Below are 15,837 nucleotides of genomic sequence, written 5' to 3'. Positions count from 1 at the left end.
GTCCCTTTGTAGTATACTGTACGCAGTGTATATAAGGACAGCCAGCATGGCCAGCTCAGTCTTCTCTCCACAAACGGTTTTCATCTTGACTAACTCGGAGCTGGTACCAGGACTGCGCAGCGATCATTCCCCAGTGTGTGTAAGTTATTCTCTGTAACCATTCTAAATCTCTGTTTGTATTTGCCATATTCTCTCTCTCTGTTATTGTATAAGATTGTGACGATATTGTATATTTATGTGTAGTTAGCCTGCTTAGATATTGATGTTAGCCTGTAGTGTATGAACTGTTAACTGTTTTAACTTTTACATAGCTAGATATTGTTAGTAAAGGTGTTGGAACCTTAGCAAGGTATTGTGTGTTTATTACATTGCTGAGAGTATTCAGAGTGTCTCAATCGCTCAAGAGGCTTTCATACAATAGAGGTTAATTAGCATTGCATTGTGCTCACATTACAAAACCAAGGTTTACAGTACAAACTCAATCTTTCACTGTGTTGCATACAAGATTTACTGAGTGTCATCCCGTGAGCGCCTGCGCCGCTCGTGTTCTCCTCGTGGTCACGAGCGTACGCTACGCTAGTAGCGTAGTATTACGGTAGTCGGCCGCCTATAGCGTGCTCGACACCACGCGTTAAGTTGTGAGCGATTGTGTCGCATGTGCGTCTCGACCACGGCTAAGCGTCTGCTACGCTAAGTGCGTACCCTTACGGTACCCCATACGCCAATTGCGTACTGAGTCTCTTACCCATTTTATAGTGAATGTAATAAGATAAATGGTTAGCTTTATCAATTGGCGGCTCGTCCTTCCTCCACATATCCGCACCAGCGAACACAAACTTTATCTGTCAGCAAGGGCGGGAAGGCAGTATCCCTTCGTATCAGGATACAGTAGTGCTGGCTAGATAAGCGTCTGTTTCGCTACGCTGTAGGAGTGCTGGTGGAATCCGGAACCGGAAGGTAAGAACAGTACGCTATTGTCTTTTAAAACTGTTTTTTTCTGTTTTGCGTACGTATGCACACACGCACGCACGCACACACCTGTATTTCTTTTCATTTGTGTATTTTCACACCTCACTTTCCTGTTTGCCATTTCACAATTGATAACGTGCTGAGAAAGATTTGTTGCTATTGGTAGTTAAAAGTAATATTAATACGTTAAGGAATAATTTGTAAAACACGCGCACGGCTTGCCTAAGATACAAGGAAGTTCGGTGTGGTGTTCAGTAGATGATTACAGTTAAAGATCATCTACATTGATATAAACGTGTTAATTGTATTTCTGTGGATATACCTGGCTTGCGTACATGTGTCTCTAACAAAGGGCGGGACTAGCATACGCGACGCAAGGGCCGACGCACGGAGCGTATATTACGCAACGGAGCGTCTGGGTACGCCCACATAATACAAATAACACGATAGTATTGTTTTAGTTAGGCGACAAGGAGGCAACGCGATAATAGCGCAAACCAATCTCAGTGTGCAAAATTTTAAGCTAATAGATCCTTCTCTAGTTGCAACTCCTCGGGATTAGCCTGCGATACTGAATGAAAGGGATTTCTGCGCAGAAACGAAAGTAAAGAGTATATGAGGTGAAAGAGTGTGTATACATATATATAAGTTTCTAAAATTTTGGGGTTGAACCACAGGAAATCATCGAGTTCTCGTGAGGTACATACGTGTAAGTGACGGCACGGTGGCTTGGGAGGCATCCCTTGTTAAACATTTAAAAAAAGAGCATTAGAGTATAGCAGACCAGGAGGTCTACTGTAGCACAGACCAGGAGGTCCAGACAGACCAGGAGGTCTAGGTACAGCAGACTAGGAGGTCCGCTATAGATAAAGAGTAAAGGAGCACAACACCAGGAAGGGTTGGTGCGGTACCCATATAGGCCATTAAGCTCTGGCTGAAGGAATTCGCAGCCACAATTTTCGATTCCACTGGTCGCTCCGCACATAAGATTTGTTGCTTATGTGCAGAACGATTGTACCGCACGTAATTGTGTGCATTAGTTAGTAACTTGACCCAGTACCATTTGCGTACGCTAGAGGGGTCATAAACGCTATTTGTACATTCTAACGTGATTTGTGTAATTTTTTTTATTTTAAGGGAGGTTCGCTGGTCACTCGGGAATTCTCTAACAACCAACAGTTACTGGGAAGGGTTAAGTGCTCTTCGGATCACACCCACATGTTCCAGTAAATAGAGGTTCAGGTCGCAGGGGCCCTAGGTCGAGTACGCCAGCGCTAGGGCAGTGTGTGGGCGTATTGGTCGACGTGGGCGAGTGAGTGGAGGTACTCGGTAAACTTCTGCCGCCGGCCTACCCCGGACATCTTGGTTTTTGTAAGGGTTCGCTGAAGACCCTGATTTGAAGGTCAGAGGTAGTGAAAGCAACACCTGCAAAGATGGGGGCCAGTTGTTCAGGTAGGGGGCGATCAACCTCGGTTCGGGTTGACTTAGTAAACCGACCAATCGGGTCGGCAAGGTATGTCATGTGTGAGAAATACGGTTCACACACACAGAGGTTTTGTGCGATGAATGGGAAAGAATGACTGTGCATGATGGGGAAAAGTTCCCACGGGTAGGCAGTTTTAGTCCCGAGGTGTTACAAAATCTAAGGAGAAGGATATGTCTCATTAAATCTGCAAAGAGACGGATCAAACATTATGATTATTTACAGTTATGGCAACAGGAAGGTGAAATACAAAGAGGATTGGCTCAAGCGGCTGGATCTAACCCTATCAGAAAACTGATAGCCACCGCGCCACCACCACCACCATACATAACGGGAGAAAAGGTGGTTACAGAGAATGGCACACTGGTGAATGATAAACATGCACTTAGTAACTGTATAAATGTTAAGAATAATGTAACCAAGATTGTTGATGCTAATATTAACCCGTGCAAGCTGTACCCTGTTTTAAACTTTCCCCAGGATTGTGACCAAGAGGATGAGCCAACAACAATATCGGCACTCTCTCTAGCAGCCACCATAGCAGAAACAACAGTGGGCACGTCCCAACCAGTAAGAGCAGTATCAAAGGCCCCTAGTGGAGGGACAGGTGAGGTCGTATCAACTGGTAAGTACGGCACCATACACTATGCTGAAACCATTTCACCACATGTTGTAGAATCTACTCAGAATGATGTTATTGAACTTAATCCCGTTAGGGTAATTGCAGTGCCAAATGGGAAAACTGACACTTCAGGAGTCTCTCCTCTCAGACACATCGCCATGCACTGCCCCTTTTCCCGAATGGAATTAAGATCAATGGTGTCTGAATTCCCTGATCCTAGGAAAGATCTAGTTGCAAGCCAGGAATACATTAGAGAGCTAGGAAATACTGTGGAGCCCAATAACAAAGACTGGCAGATACTGCTGAGGGCATGTTTACCCTCCAATGTCGACTCAGCGAGATTTATAGCTGACTGTAAATTAGATGAAGAGGTACCCCTTACGGATGTGTACAACCAAGATAATGTAAAGAGAATAAATTTACAGTTAAAAGAGTATTTTCCAGCTGTTGTCAAATGGAACAAAATCTTCTCCATCAAACAAAAAGAGGGAGAAACAGCTGCTGATTATTTTCATCGGGCACTACAGGATATGGCTAAGTATACAGGCATAGAAGACATTAAGACAAATGTGAATCATAGAGAAGTAGCAGTATCTGTGTTAATGGATGGTTTAAAGGAAGTATTGAGGACGAGGGTACAGACCACCCAACCATGTTGGCGAGGTCTGTCGGTGGCTACTTTGAGAGAGGCCGCTATTGATCATGATCGGAATATCACCAGACACAGGGAGTCACAAAGTGATAAGTTAATGGCCGTAAGTATACAGGCCCTGACCACAAGGCCACCTCTGTATAAATCTCCGACCCCTGTGGGTAAGTCAAATGTGGTAACTTGTTATTACTGTCATAAGGAGGGACATTTTGCACGAGACTGTAGATCGAAAAATGCACCAAAATCATATCAACCCCCTAGACTACGACATGACACACGAAATTGGGATCAAGGACCGCAGAGACGGAGTTATGAGCCACACGCAGGGGAAACAAAAAGGTATCCCCCAAAAAGAGACTGGCAAGTCACTGATAGTTCCCATTTACCCGCTTCACAGGTAATAGCTGCCAGCGCAATGCAGGGAGGTCACCACGCACCATAGGGGCGGGGCCACACCTGTAATCTGCAGCCAGTAAAATTAATTGCGAGCCTTGGAAGTGAACCCGAGGTCACAATTGATGTAGCTGGTAAATCTCTAAATTTCCTTGTAGATACGGGGGCGGCCAAGTCAGTGATTAATTCGACCGTGGGCATGAGAACCACTGGTAAAACAATTCCAGCCATGGGAGTAACAGGAGTAGTACAGCACTACCCTTTAAGCAAACCTGCAGAGATTACGATAGGGCCTTTGCATACCAAGCATTCTTTTCTGCTGGCTGCATCGGCTCCGACTAATCTCCTAGGGAGAGATTTACTGTGCAAAATGGGATGCGTCATATACTGTACTCCTGAAGGTGTGTTCTTGGACATACCCGAAAACCACGCTCAGGAAGCGCAGGATATGCTAGACTCCCCAACAAGATTAATGTCACACACTGTTGTTGTAAATAGGTGTCCGTCCAAGGTAGAGGAAATGATTTCCCAGATACCGGAATCACTTTGGACCAAGGATGGACAAGACACTGGATTGATGGCAAACGTAGCCCCAGTAGTTGTGCAAGTAAAAGATGGTAGGATAGCTCCAAAAATCCCACAATACCCTCTGAAGCCAGAGGTGGAGTTAGGAGTTTACCCTGTAATAGAGCGCTTGCTACAACAGGGCATTCTGGTAAGAACGTCCAGCACTGCCAATAGTCCCATCTTCCCTGTTAAAAAGAGTGGGGGGAGGGGTTACAGATTAGTGCAGGATCTAAGAGGGATCAACAAAATAGTTGAGAGTCAATTCCCCGTAGTGCCAAATCCAGCTGTCATCCTTATGCAAATCCCTCCCACTGCCAAATTTTTCACTGTGATTGACCTCTGCTCCGCTTTCTTCTCGGTACCTCTGCACCCTGACAGTCAATACTTATTCGCATTCACATACAGAGGAGTTCAGTACACTTGGACTCGATTACCACAAGGTTTCATAGACAGTCCAAGTATTTTCTCACAGGCCCTGCATGACTGTTTACAGTCTTTCCAACCAGAGAGTGGATCAATATTGATACAGTATGTGGATGATTTACTGCTGTGTTCAGATTCACTGGAAGCGTCCCTGAGAGATACGAAACAACTCCTGTTTCATCTTTCAGACACAGGACACAAGGTTTCCAAGGACAAGTTACAATTATGCCAAACCCGTGTGAAGTATTTGGGACACTGTCTAACACAAGGACTGAGACACCTTACCGCTGATAGAATTCAAGCAATTCGTGACATGACCCTGCCACAAACCCAGCAACAGAGAAGAACATTTTTAGGAATGTGTGGGTATTGCCGTAACTGGATCCCAGGTTTTTCCATACTAGCCCTACCTTTGCAGGAGATGGTCTCCTCAAACAAACCTGATCGGATTTCGCACACAGACGAATCTGAGATGGCATTTGAGAGACTTAAACAGTGCCTAACGCAGGCACCAGCATTAGGTATGCCTGACTATGGGAAACCCTTTGTGCTGTACGGAACAGAGAGTGCTGGGTGCGCAGCAGGTGTCTTAACCCAGAAGCATGGTGATGCCAGCAGGCCGGTAGCCTACTATAGCGCTCAGCTAGATACGGTAGCGGGATCCCTCCCCACATGCTTGCGAAGCGTTGCAGCAATAGCATTGCTAGTCACAAAGAGCGAAGATGTAGTGCTAGGACACCACCTCACAATTCATACACCACATGCAGTGTCAGCCTTACTGAATTCGGCCCAAACCAGACACGTCTCATCAGCGCGGTTTACAAGATGGGAATTGGCATTGATGGCCCCCGTAAACATCACCATAAGGAGATGCAGCGCATTAAATCCTGCAACGTATCTCCCAGGTGTGCCTGGACAGGCACAAAGGGTGGAGGATGAGAGTGATGGTGAAGGAGGATTTAATACAGGGGATGACACGCATGATTGTATGGAATATTTGACCCAAAATTTCATGGCAAGGCCTGACATCAGTGACAACCCACTGGAAGATGTAGATTTTACTTTCTACACTGACGGTAGTTGTCACAGACAGACGGACTCGGGAGACTTGTGTACTGGATACGCAGTCGTAGATGACCAAGGTACCATAGAAGCGGAACCGCTAGGCCCACCACACTCAGCACAAGTTGCTGAACTGGTTGCCCTAACCAGAGCATGTGAATTGGCTAAGGGCAAATCAGCCAATATTTACACAGATTCTAGGTACGCCTTCGGAGTAGTCCATGATTTCGGGGCCCTATGGCGCCTCAGAAATTTCATGACGGCAGCTGGCACACCCGTAGCACATGCAGCCCACATCAAAAGACTTCTAACAGCGATACAGGAACCCGACAGAGTGGCTGTTATCAAGTGTAAAGCTCACACATATAGCCAAGACCCGGTATCACTTGGTAACAGCCGAGCAGACGAAGCTGCTAAATCAGCAGCTAGTAACCCCATACAAACAGATAGTACACGACTGATGGTATTTAATACTGTAAACACACAGAAATTGTGTGAAATGCAAAATTTGTGTTCACCACAAGAAAAGGCAGTTTGGAGGTCAAAAGGATATGGCCAGGAGTCCTCAGGACTCTGGACAGACGGACAGGGTAAGCCAGTGGCACCCAGAGCATACCTTCCAAGTCTAGCGGAAGCGGCACATGGGCTGACTCATCTAGGCAAAGAAGGAATGTGTAAGTTGGTAAGAGCTTATTGGTGCGTCCCAGGATTTTCTTCCCACGCGGGTAAAAGAGCGATGACATGTCTCACCTACTTGAGGAAGAATATCGGAAAGGCAATACCGACAGAGCCATCCCATATCCCTCCGACAGATGGTCCTTTCCAGGTAATACAAATTGATTTCATACAATTGCCACCTTGTAGAAATTTAAAATATGTATTGGTCTGTATTGATGTGTTCTCAAATTGAGTTGAAGCATTTCCCGCGGCCACAAATACCGCTGTATTTACTGCAAAGAAAATTGTGCAGGAATTTGTGTGTAGGTATGGTATCCCTAGAATCATTGAAAGTGATAGGGGTACCCATTTTACAGGTGAAGTCTTTCTAACAATGTGTAAGTTGATGGGAATTAATAGTAAGCTGCACACTCCGTACCGCCCCCAGGCGAGTGCGAAGGTGGAAAGAGTAAACCGCACTATTAAAAATAAATTGAGCAAGGTAATGACTGAAACAGGACTTTTATGGCCCGAAGCTTTGCCAATTGTATTATACAGCATCAGAACCACTCCCAGGTCCCCTCTTAATCTGTCTCCTTTTGAAATTCTGTTTGGTCGACAACCCCATGTTATGATTAACCCCCAGGATGATTTGAAATGTAACAATGAAGTAACCGTAATGTACTTGGTTAAGATGAGTAAGCAATTGAGGAATCAGAATGATAATCTAAAGTTGGTGATTCCTGATCTGCCAGACAGTAATTGTCATGACATTGAACCTTGGGATTATGTAATGATACGGAATTTTCTACGCTCAGGTTGCCTTATTGACAGATGGGAAGGACCATATCAAGTCTTATTGACCAGCACAACAGCATTGAAGGTTGCCGAGAGAGAGACTTGGGTCCATTCGTCTCATTGTAAAAAGGTCACTGACCCAGAGAGGTCCCGTGATAAAGAACAGACGGTAGAGGTTGTATCACTAGAGTGTCTGTTCAGGGAGGATTGAGACGACACCTGAGCGCTGAGAATAATAAGACCGGAAGCTTGTCGAGCCAGATTTCTTTTTCCCATTTGTTATTTTCTCCAGTTCCCACCTCCCTCCTATTTCCTTTCCCCTTTCTTATTTTTCTCCTTTTACTCCTCTAAGATGGACTTGCCCCAAGAGACTGTGATCCGGATTTTCCTGTTGACCCTGTGTTTGACCAGAGCAGTCTGTTTCGGTTGAGAGTACCATGGAGGTCGAGAAAGGATCGGGAATGGGTTCTGATGACCAGGATGCAGGCGTAAATTTCCAAGAGCAACATAATCACTGAGTAAAGGCGAGTATCAGAAAACGATCTGGTAGCATTGACAATAGAAGGAATTGTGAAGGATTGTTAGCTGAAGAGAACTGCATCTGTAGGCATTGTGACAATATAGTTGAGGATGGGTGCATCAAGAAATGTCAGTCCAGTTTTAATGTCCACATGGACCGGCATCCATTGAGTGACTATCACTCCTGTGGGTAAAGTGTTAAATCAGACAGACTGTTGGGTATGCTCTCAAGTACCTCAAGGTCATAGCAAATCAGGACTAGTACCATTCCCTTTAACTGTAGGAGAGGTACTTGAGCTAAGTGGTGGGAGGCCGGTGGACAAGAGGTTTAATATCTCTAGTCCTCCTTGTTTGAAGCTCCACCAGTATCATGTGGATAGGTCCTTAGTGTGCTTTAACATTTCCAATCCCCGAAAGCCGGGAAATTGGGAAGTGTCATGGAGTAATCAAACCATGACCTTTTCATACAGACCCGACAGAATGCCCATAGACACAGAACTTATACGCCAGATAGCCGACCATGGAAAATATTTCCGGTATAGGTACACTCTAGGAAGTAGGACCATGCGAGTTGGAGAAGTATCACCAGGATACTGTGCACATGTCGTACAACCTGATACGTGTACTAAACAGATGGGAGAATTAGGGTTAGGAGATTTCACATGGAAAATTTGTAACATGATAATATCATACTCCGTCCCATATGTTCTCCCCGATGATGCATATTTCATATGCGGGAGGAAGGCGTATAAGTGGCTTGCCCCAAACTCAGAGGGATTGTGCTATATTGGAAAAGTACTGCCTGAAGTAATGACTGTAACCCATAACAAAATGAAAGATATTCACTGCAGTGCCCAAGCTCCTTATACTCACACTCATTACGAGCACGTCGTTAAACGGCACCTGATAGAGAGGACAGAGCATTCAGCCTCTGATCTGATCCATGAATCCACCGGGATTCAATTCCTACTCGCGTTAGATATCACTCGTACCGCCAGAGTGGTGATAAATTATAAATATATATCTGCGCTTGCAAATTTATTAGACAATATCACCGAAATGTATGACGACACATTCAGGTACACTGGGAAAGAGTTACAAGCCTACAAAACAGAACTGGTTCAGCATAGGATGATTCTCAATTACCTCACAGCTGTGACAGGCGGGTATTGTGTTACCCTAGCAACTCAATATGGAATAAAGTGCTGCACGTACATTACAAACAGCACGGAGGACCCAGCCGAGGTCATAGACCAAAAGATGGATGACATTTTACAATTAAAGTGGGAATTTCGAAGGAAACACAATATCACACTCGCTGCTGTGGGTAATGAGCTGACCAGTTGGGTGTCATGGTTGAACCCACGAAATTGGTTCTCGGGCTTAGGAGAATGGGCCCAAGGTATTATTATGGATGTAGGGAAATTTCTTTTGTGTATTCTGGGAGTCGTCATATTGGTTGGCCTGATATTTAGATGCGTTCGGGTTTTAGCGAAGCGTAAAAGTAATACCAGGGTGATGAGTCTGAGGAGCGAGGACACTGTACTAACAACAACTAATTTGATTTATGACCCAACGATAGAGACAATGTTGTGATGAAAATGTGATTCCACGGTCCGTTTCTTTCACCCGTTTCTCCTTTGTTTTCCTCCAAGGTACAAAGACATCCGCTTGGAAGAAGAATTTGACAACCTCTTTTATACAGACCATTGATGAACGATGCTACAAGCCCCAAATTTCCCTAGTGACTTTAACTTTTACGATAGCCCAACACTTTAGAGACTGTAACTTTATGGACAATGGAACAACTTTTGCTCGTTATTTATAGCAAAAGCACCGAGAGACATCAGACAACATGTACATCAAGACAAGACATCAGACAAGACCTCAATCGGCGAATGCATATTAAACTCACATAGTTTACGACTGCATTTATAATAATTGCTTCTTATCGTCACCTCTACAACCTTCAGGTAATGACACACATAGTCGATAGGGAATATAGATACAGATATCAGCACTCACATATCCCCCCATTCATGTATCATCAACTAAATGTGCTCCCCCATTTGTTGCAACCAAAAGCCGAAAAGAGCTCGGTAAAGTTTGGCAGCCCATCCACAGACCCGTAATACGGGATAAGAAGGAATTCAAATGTATACTTCGCAATACCTCGAAGCTTGATCTAAAACACGTACGGCACGATGAAACATGACCCCTCAAACATGGATTCATACACACATGCTTCTACTATCTCACTAGGTCATACCTTTTTCCCACCTGCTCCTCTCCTCCCTTTACCCAATCATAAAATTGTATTTACATTATGACATATATTTTTCTTTTTGAACTGTTTTAGGAAGTGGCAGTTATTGATGACTGCCAAAGGGTGGACTGTCAAAGTCGGAAAAATATCATGCTACACGTTGCCATATATCCACCCCATGCGCTTGCCCGCTGCACGTGCACATTCTCTCCCGTGCGTGCGGATACTCGCAGCTGCGTGATGGCGCCTCCTCGGCCATGCGCTCGAGCGCGTGGTATGTGCATTTACGGTAGAGTTTGTGTGCGTCTAGCGGGCGACTCAAACGTTAAATAATAAAACCAAATAGTATGTTTTATAGATAATGTTCCCCTTAATAATGACTGTAAGTTTGTTTAATGTAACTGGTCGCTGGACAGAGAAATTCCTCTTTTCATGGTACGAAGGGTCAGACAGGGTTTGAGCAGTTGTGTTTGGTACCTAACTAAAGAACATTTTATTAGAAACAATCCGGTGCTGGTTAGGTAAAGATTAATCGCTCCTGCGTATAGTTATGTCTATTAGTAGTTTCTGGACATTTACTATATTTGCGGTTCATTATCCATGCGGCGGGAATTCTCAGATTCCCTCCCACCTGAGCAGTTTGATGTAGTCACAGCCCACCTGTTCAAACTAACCTATGACCTTTTGTTATGATGCGAGGAGACATTCCTGTGTCCAATGAACAATGAGATTGTAGGTCCCTTTGTAGTATACTGTACGCAGTGTATATAAGGACAGCCAGCATGGCCAGCTCAGTCTTCTCTCCACAAACGGTTTTCATCAAGGTATTGTGTGTTTATTACATTGCTGAGAGTATTCAGAGTGTCTCAATCGCTCAAGAGGCTTTCATACAATAGAGGTTAATTAGCATTGCATTGTGCTCACATTACAAAACCAAGGTTTACAGTACAAACTCAATCTTTCACTGTGTTGCATACAAGATTTACTGAGTGTCATCCCGTGAGCGCCTGCGCCGCTCGTGTTCTCCTCGTGGTCACGAGCGTACGCTACGCTAGTAGCGTAGTATTACGGTAGTCGGCCGCCTATAGCGTGCTCGACACCACGCGTTAAGTTGTGAGCGAGCGTGTCGCATGTGCGTCTCGACCACGGCTAAGCGTCTGCTACGCTAAGTGCGTACCCTTACGGTACCCCATACGCCAATTGCGTACTGAGTCTCTTACCCATTTTATAGTGAATGTAATAAGATAAATGGTTAGCTTTATCACGACGTTCCTGACTGAGGAGGAAGTTGACGTTGAGGGAGTAGGTAGTGTGGCTTACAGGAGCTTGGGTACAAGAGGAAGAAGGGATTTAGGTGTCAGTGGACTGCTTACGCTCTTACCCAAAGTTTCTGAACTTGATAATGACTTCTGATGAATGCGCAGCAGGTGACATATAAGGAAGGATGTTCCTAGGTGTTTAACGTCCTTACCCCTACTTATTACGGATTGAAAAAAGCAACACGTGGCTTGATACCTGTTGTCTGGATTTGTGGAGAAATAAATCCACACTGAAGAGGTGGCTTTTTTTGTATTTTGCCCAGGCATCACAATGGGCTTATTCATCCCATGGACAACAACTGTCTCCCCCGGTGCCCGATTTAAACAAACCACATCACCATCAGATTTCTCACCGTCAACTTCCTCAGCGCCAGCAACACCCATATCCTCATCCTGGTGTACTTCAACAGTGACATCTTCAATTTGAATATCAGAAACTGGACTGTGGGTGCTACTTCCAGCACTTGCAGAGGGTGTGCAAATGGTGGAAGGAGCCACCTCTTCCCATCCAGTGTTGGGAAGGTCAGGCATCGCAACCGCCGACACACTTGGACTCTCCTTGGGGATTTGTGATACCATCTTAGAATGCGCAGTTCTTTTCTGTGCTTTTGCCAGTTTAACTCTGATCATTTTTCTAGCGGGAGGATAAGGGCTTCCATCGTCATGTGAAGCTGAACCACTAGTCATAAACATAGGCCAGGGCCTTAGCCATTTTTTGACACTCCGTGTCGTAAATGGCATATTGGCAAGTTTACGTTTCTCCTCAGACCATTTACATTTATTTTTTTGGGTCTTTTACTGAACTTTGGCTTTTTGGATTTTACATGCCCTCTACTATCACATTGGGCATTGGCCTTGGCAGATGACGTTTATGGCATTTCATCGTCTATGTCATGACTAGTGGCAGCAGCTTCAGCACGAGGAGGAAGTGGTTCTTGATCTTTCCCTATTTTATCCTCCAAATTTTTGTTCTCCGTTATTTTTCTGGAGTTATATAATACAATATGTGGCATATGAGAGCGTACCCCTACACCGCACAGGGCAAAACCTGTAAAAATTATTTGGATTAAATATTAATAACCCCTTTATTTGGAGTAAATAATATACAGCACAGGACAGCACCACTGGACTTATACGCCAGTATCACTGGAATTACACGGCAGTACCACTGGACTGCATTTACACAGCAGTATCACTGGACTTATACGGCAGTACCCCTGGACTTATACGCCAGTATCACTGGGCTTATACGGCAGTGCCACTGGGCTTATACGGCAGTACCACTGGACTGGATTTATACAGCAGTATCACTGGATTTATATGGCAGCCTCCCTACTTCGTGGGACTTAGGGGGGAGTAGTGTCCAACCCTTTGAGGTTAATGGCCACTATCTCCGCTGACTGGACATTAAGCTCCTGAGGGTGATGATCGTTAGCCCCCGAGGCGACTGCTCACTCCCGCTGCATGCCGCCACCTCCTAACAGAGCCAGAAGATCGAGGTGGTGAGTAGAGCACCGGCGACCAGACAAGCGAGGAACCGGTGAGAATGGCGGCATCAGGGTGGGAGCTCAGCACTGAAGCTGCGCTCTGGAAGGCTCAGCGGTACAGATGTGCGATGCTGTGAGGGGCGCCCTGGGCCAGCGCAATACCCTTACATTGGTCAGATCACTTTCAGGTACTTTGTCTACTGCCAGCACACAATCCTTAGGCCAGTATAAAAAATTCAAAAGTGCAGGAAGATGCGCCATCTTAGGGGGCAAAGCTTCTCCTCAGAGCGGACCCAGCAGCTCACCAGCGCCATTTTCTCCCTGCAGATCATCATAACAGAGACACTACAAGGAGCGCTGATCCTCCTCATAACTCCAGCTATCCAGTGCGGTACCAGGGGGTTGTAGAAGGGGGGAGAGAGTGTTTTATTCAAAACTGTGTAGCCTATTAAGGTTACATAGTCAGCTCCAGGCACTTATTATATAACTGCCTACTGGGGCGCTGTGTGGGTGCTGGCTCCATTAACTCTGTGTTTCTCTGAAGGTACTTTGGGGAAAAGTGTGTCTGACATTTTCCTGTGTGTGTGTATGCAAATTTCTCACATTACCATGTCCAGGGACTCTGTATTTTGTGCTGCAGAGTATGTATCTTCACCAGAGGAATCCATTCCATGTACTCAGGAATGTAATTTACTGTCTCAGCCTTCTGAATCTGAGCCACAGTGGGTGGCTTCCATTAAGGGAATGATACCCCAGATTTCTACTAGGATAGCCCATAATGAGACTGAAACACAGGGGTTGAAAAAATCTGTAGAGGTTTTGTCTGGTTCTGTTCCCACTTCCTCAAAATCCACTGGTGTATTCCCAAAGAAATGTGCACTTGCCCAGATTATGCAAGTCGACACGGATACCGACTCTGACACGGCAGACGGTGATGGAGATATGCAGGGGGGTGGGGGTGTGAGACTTCCCTAGCAAGAAGGGTGCAGCTCATGATTGCGGCCATTAGGGATGTGTTACACTTTACTGACAAACCACCTGAGCAAGTTGAGGAGGCTTACTTTACAGACAATAGGAAAGCATCCCTGACCTTCCCTGCGTCTAAAGAATTAAACACATTTGAAAAATCCTGGGAAAACCCAGAGAAAAAATTCCAGATCCCAAAAAGGGTTCTCGTTGCTTTTCCTTTCCCTGAGGATGATAGGAAAAAGTGGGAAAACCCACATATAGTTGACGCTTCTGTATCTAGATGGTTATAAAAGGTAGTTTTACCTGTTCCTGGGTCTACTGCTTTGAAAGAGCCGGCTGACCGCAAGATTGAAACTACGCTCAAATCCATATACATGCTTCAGGCGTGGCGTTAAGGCCCACTATTGCCTGTGCATGGATATCTAAAGCCATAGTAAAGTGGTCAGACACATTACTAGAGGAATTAGATTCTATGGATAGAAGTGACATTGAACTGTTTTTACGTAACATACAGGATTCTGCGGATTTCATGGTGGAGGCCATGAAGGACCTGGGTCATCTGAATGCAAGGACGTCTTCCATGGCTGTCTCAGCACGCAGGGGACTCTGGCTGCGCCAATGGTCGTCAGACGTGGAATCCAGGAGAATTGTGGAGAACCTACCCTTCACAGGTCAGGCTCTATTTGGGGAAGCATTGGATACGTGGATCTCCACGGCAACCACTGGTAAGTCAACCTTTCTTCCCTCAGCCACTCAGACAATGCAGTCCTTTCTGACCACAAAAGCTAAAAAGGCTAAGCCTCCTACCCCTTTCTTCAGAGGTGGTCAGGCTAAATCCAAAAGACCTGCACCCGCAGGTTCCCAGGAACAGAAGTCTGCCTCTGTTTCCTCAAAATCCTCAGCATAATTGCCTAAGCTAGAAGGCGGGATGGGTCCGTTGCATGCTGGGAAGCCGAAAGCTTTGATCGGTTGGTGCCAATCCGCTGTCGCTACCTCATATCCCAATGTTATCCTGTGGATAACCTGTGGACCCTGCCAGAGAAAAATATATTTCAAGCAGCAATATAAGTCCAATTGTGTCTATGTGGACACAACAAGCTAAATGGAGACCAAAAGGTACTAACACCTTTAGTTAACCATTAGTTTTCATCAGAAAGTATAAAACAGTGACTAATTGGTTACAAGAACCAGAGACCGTTCAGTGGATCAGGGAGAATAAGTATCTCCTGCAGCTGATAGTAATGCAATCTTCAATTAGTCTTTTATCCCACATAGGCTTCTTAACAGCAGCGCTGGTTACAGGGACCTACTTAATACCTGATCTAATTGACAGGTGTCCACATATGGTAAATCTTTAGCGGCTATAGGAAATTTATATGGGGGTTCAAAGACTCACAATATTGCTGTTAATTAGAGCTGTAGAAAGTATCAATTCCCCATATAAACGGAGGGTTCTATACCAATAGGAGAGATTATCCTATGTGTCTTAGGCTATGTACATATCAGTGCGATGTCCGCACGATGCAACATCGCCTGCAACAGGACTCAGACATCGGCAAGTGCATATACACTTGCTTATGTCAGCTGCGACGAGCGACGGCGAAGGGAGGAGTGGGGCCATGCTGCATTCGGCAGCATGGCAGAACTAAAA

The sequence above is a fragment of the Pseudophryne corroboree genome, chromosome 3 (assembly GCF_028390025.1).
Source record: "Pseudophryne corroboree isolate aPseCor3 chromosome 3, aPseCor3.hap2, whole genome shotgun sequence".
Lineage (NCBI taxonomy): Eukaryota > Metazoa > Chordata > Amphibia > Anura > Myobatrachidae > Pseudophryne > Pseudophryne corroboree.
This window is presented reverse-complemented; position numbering follows the sequence as displayed.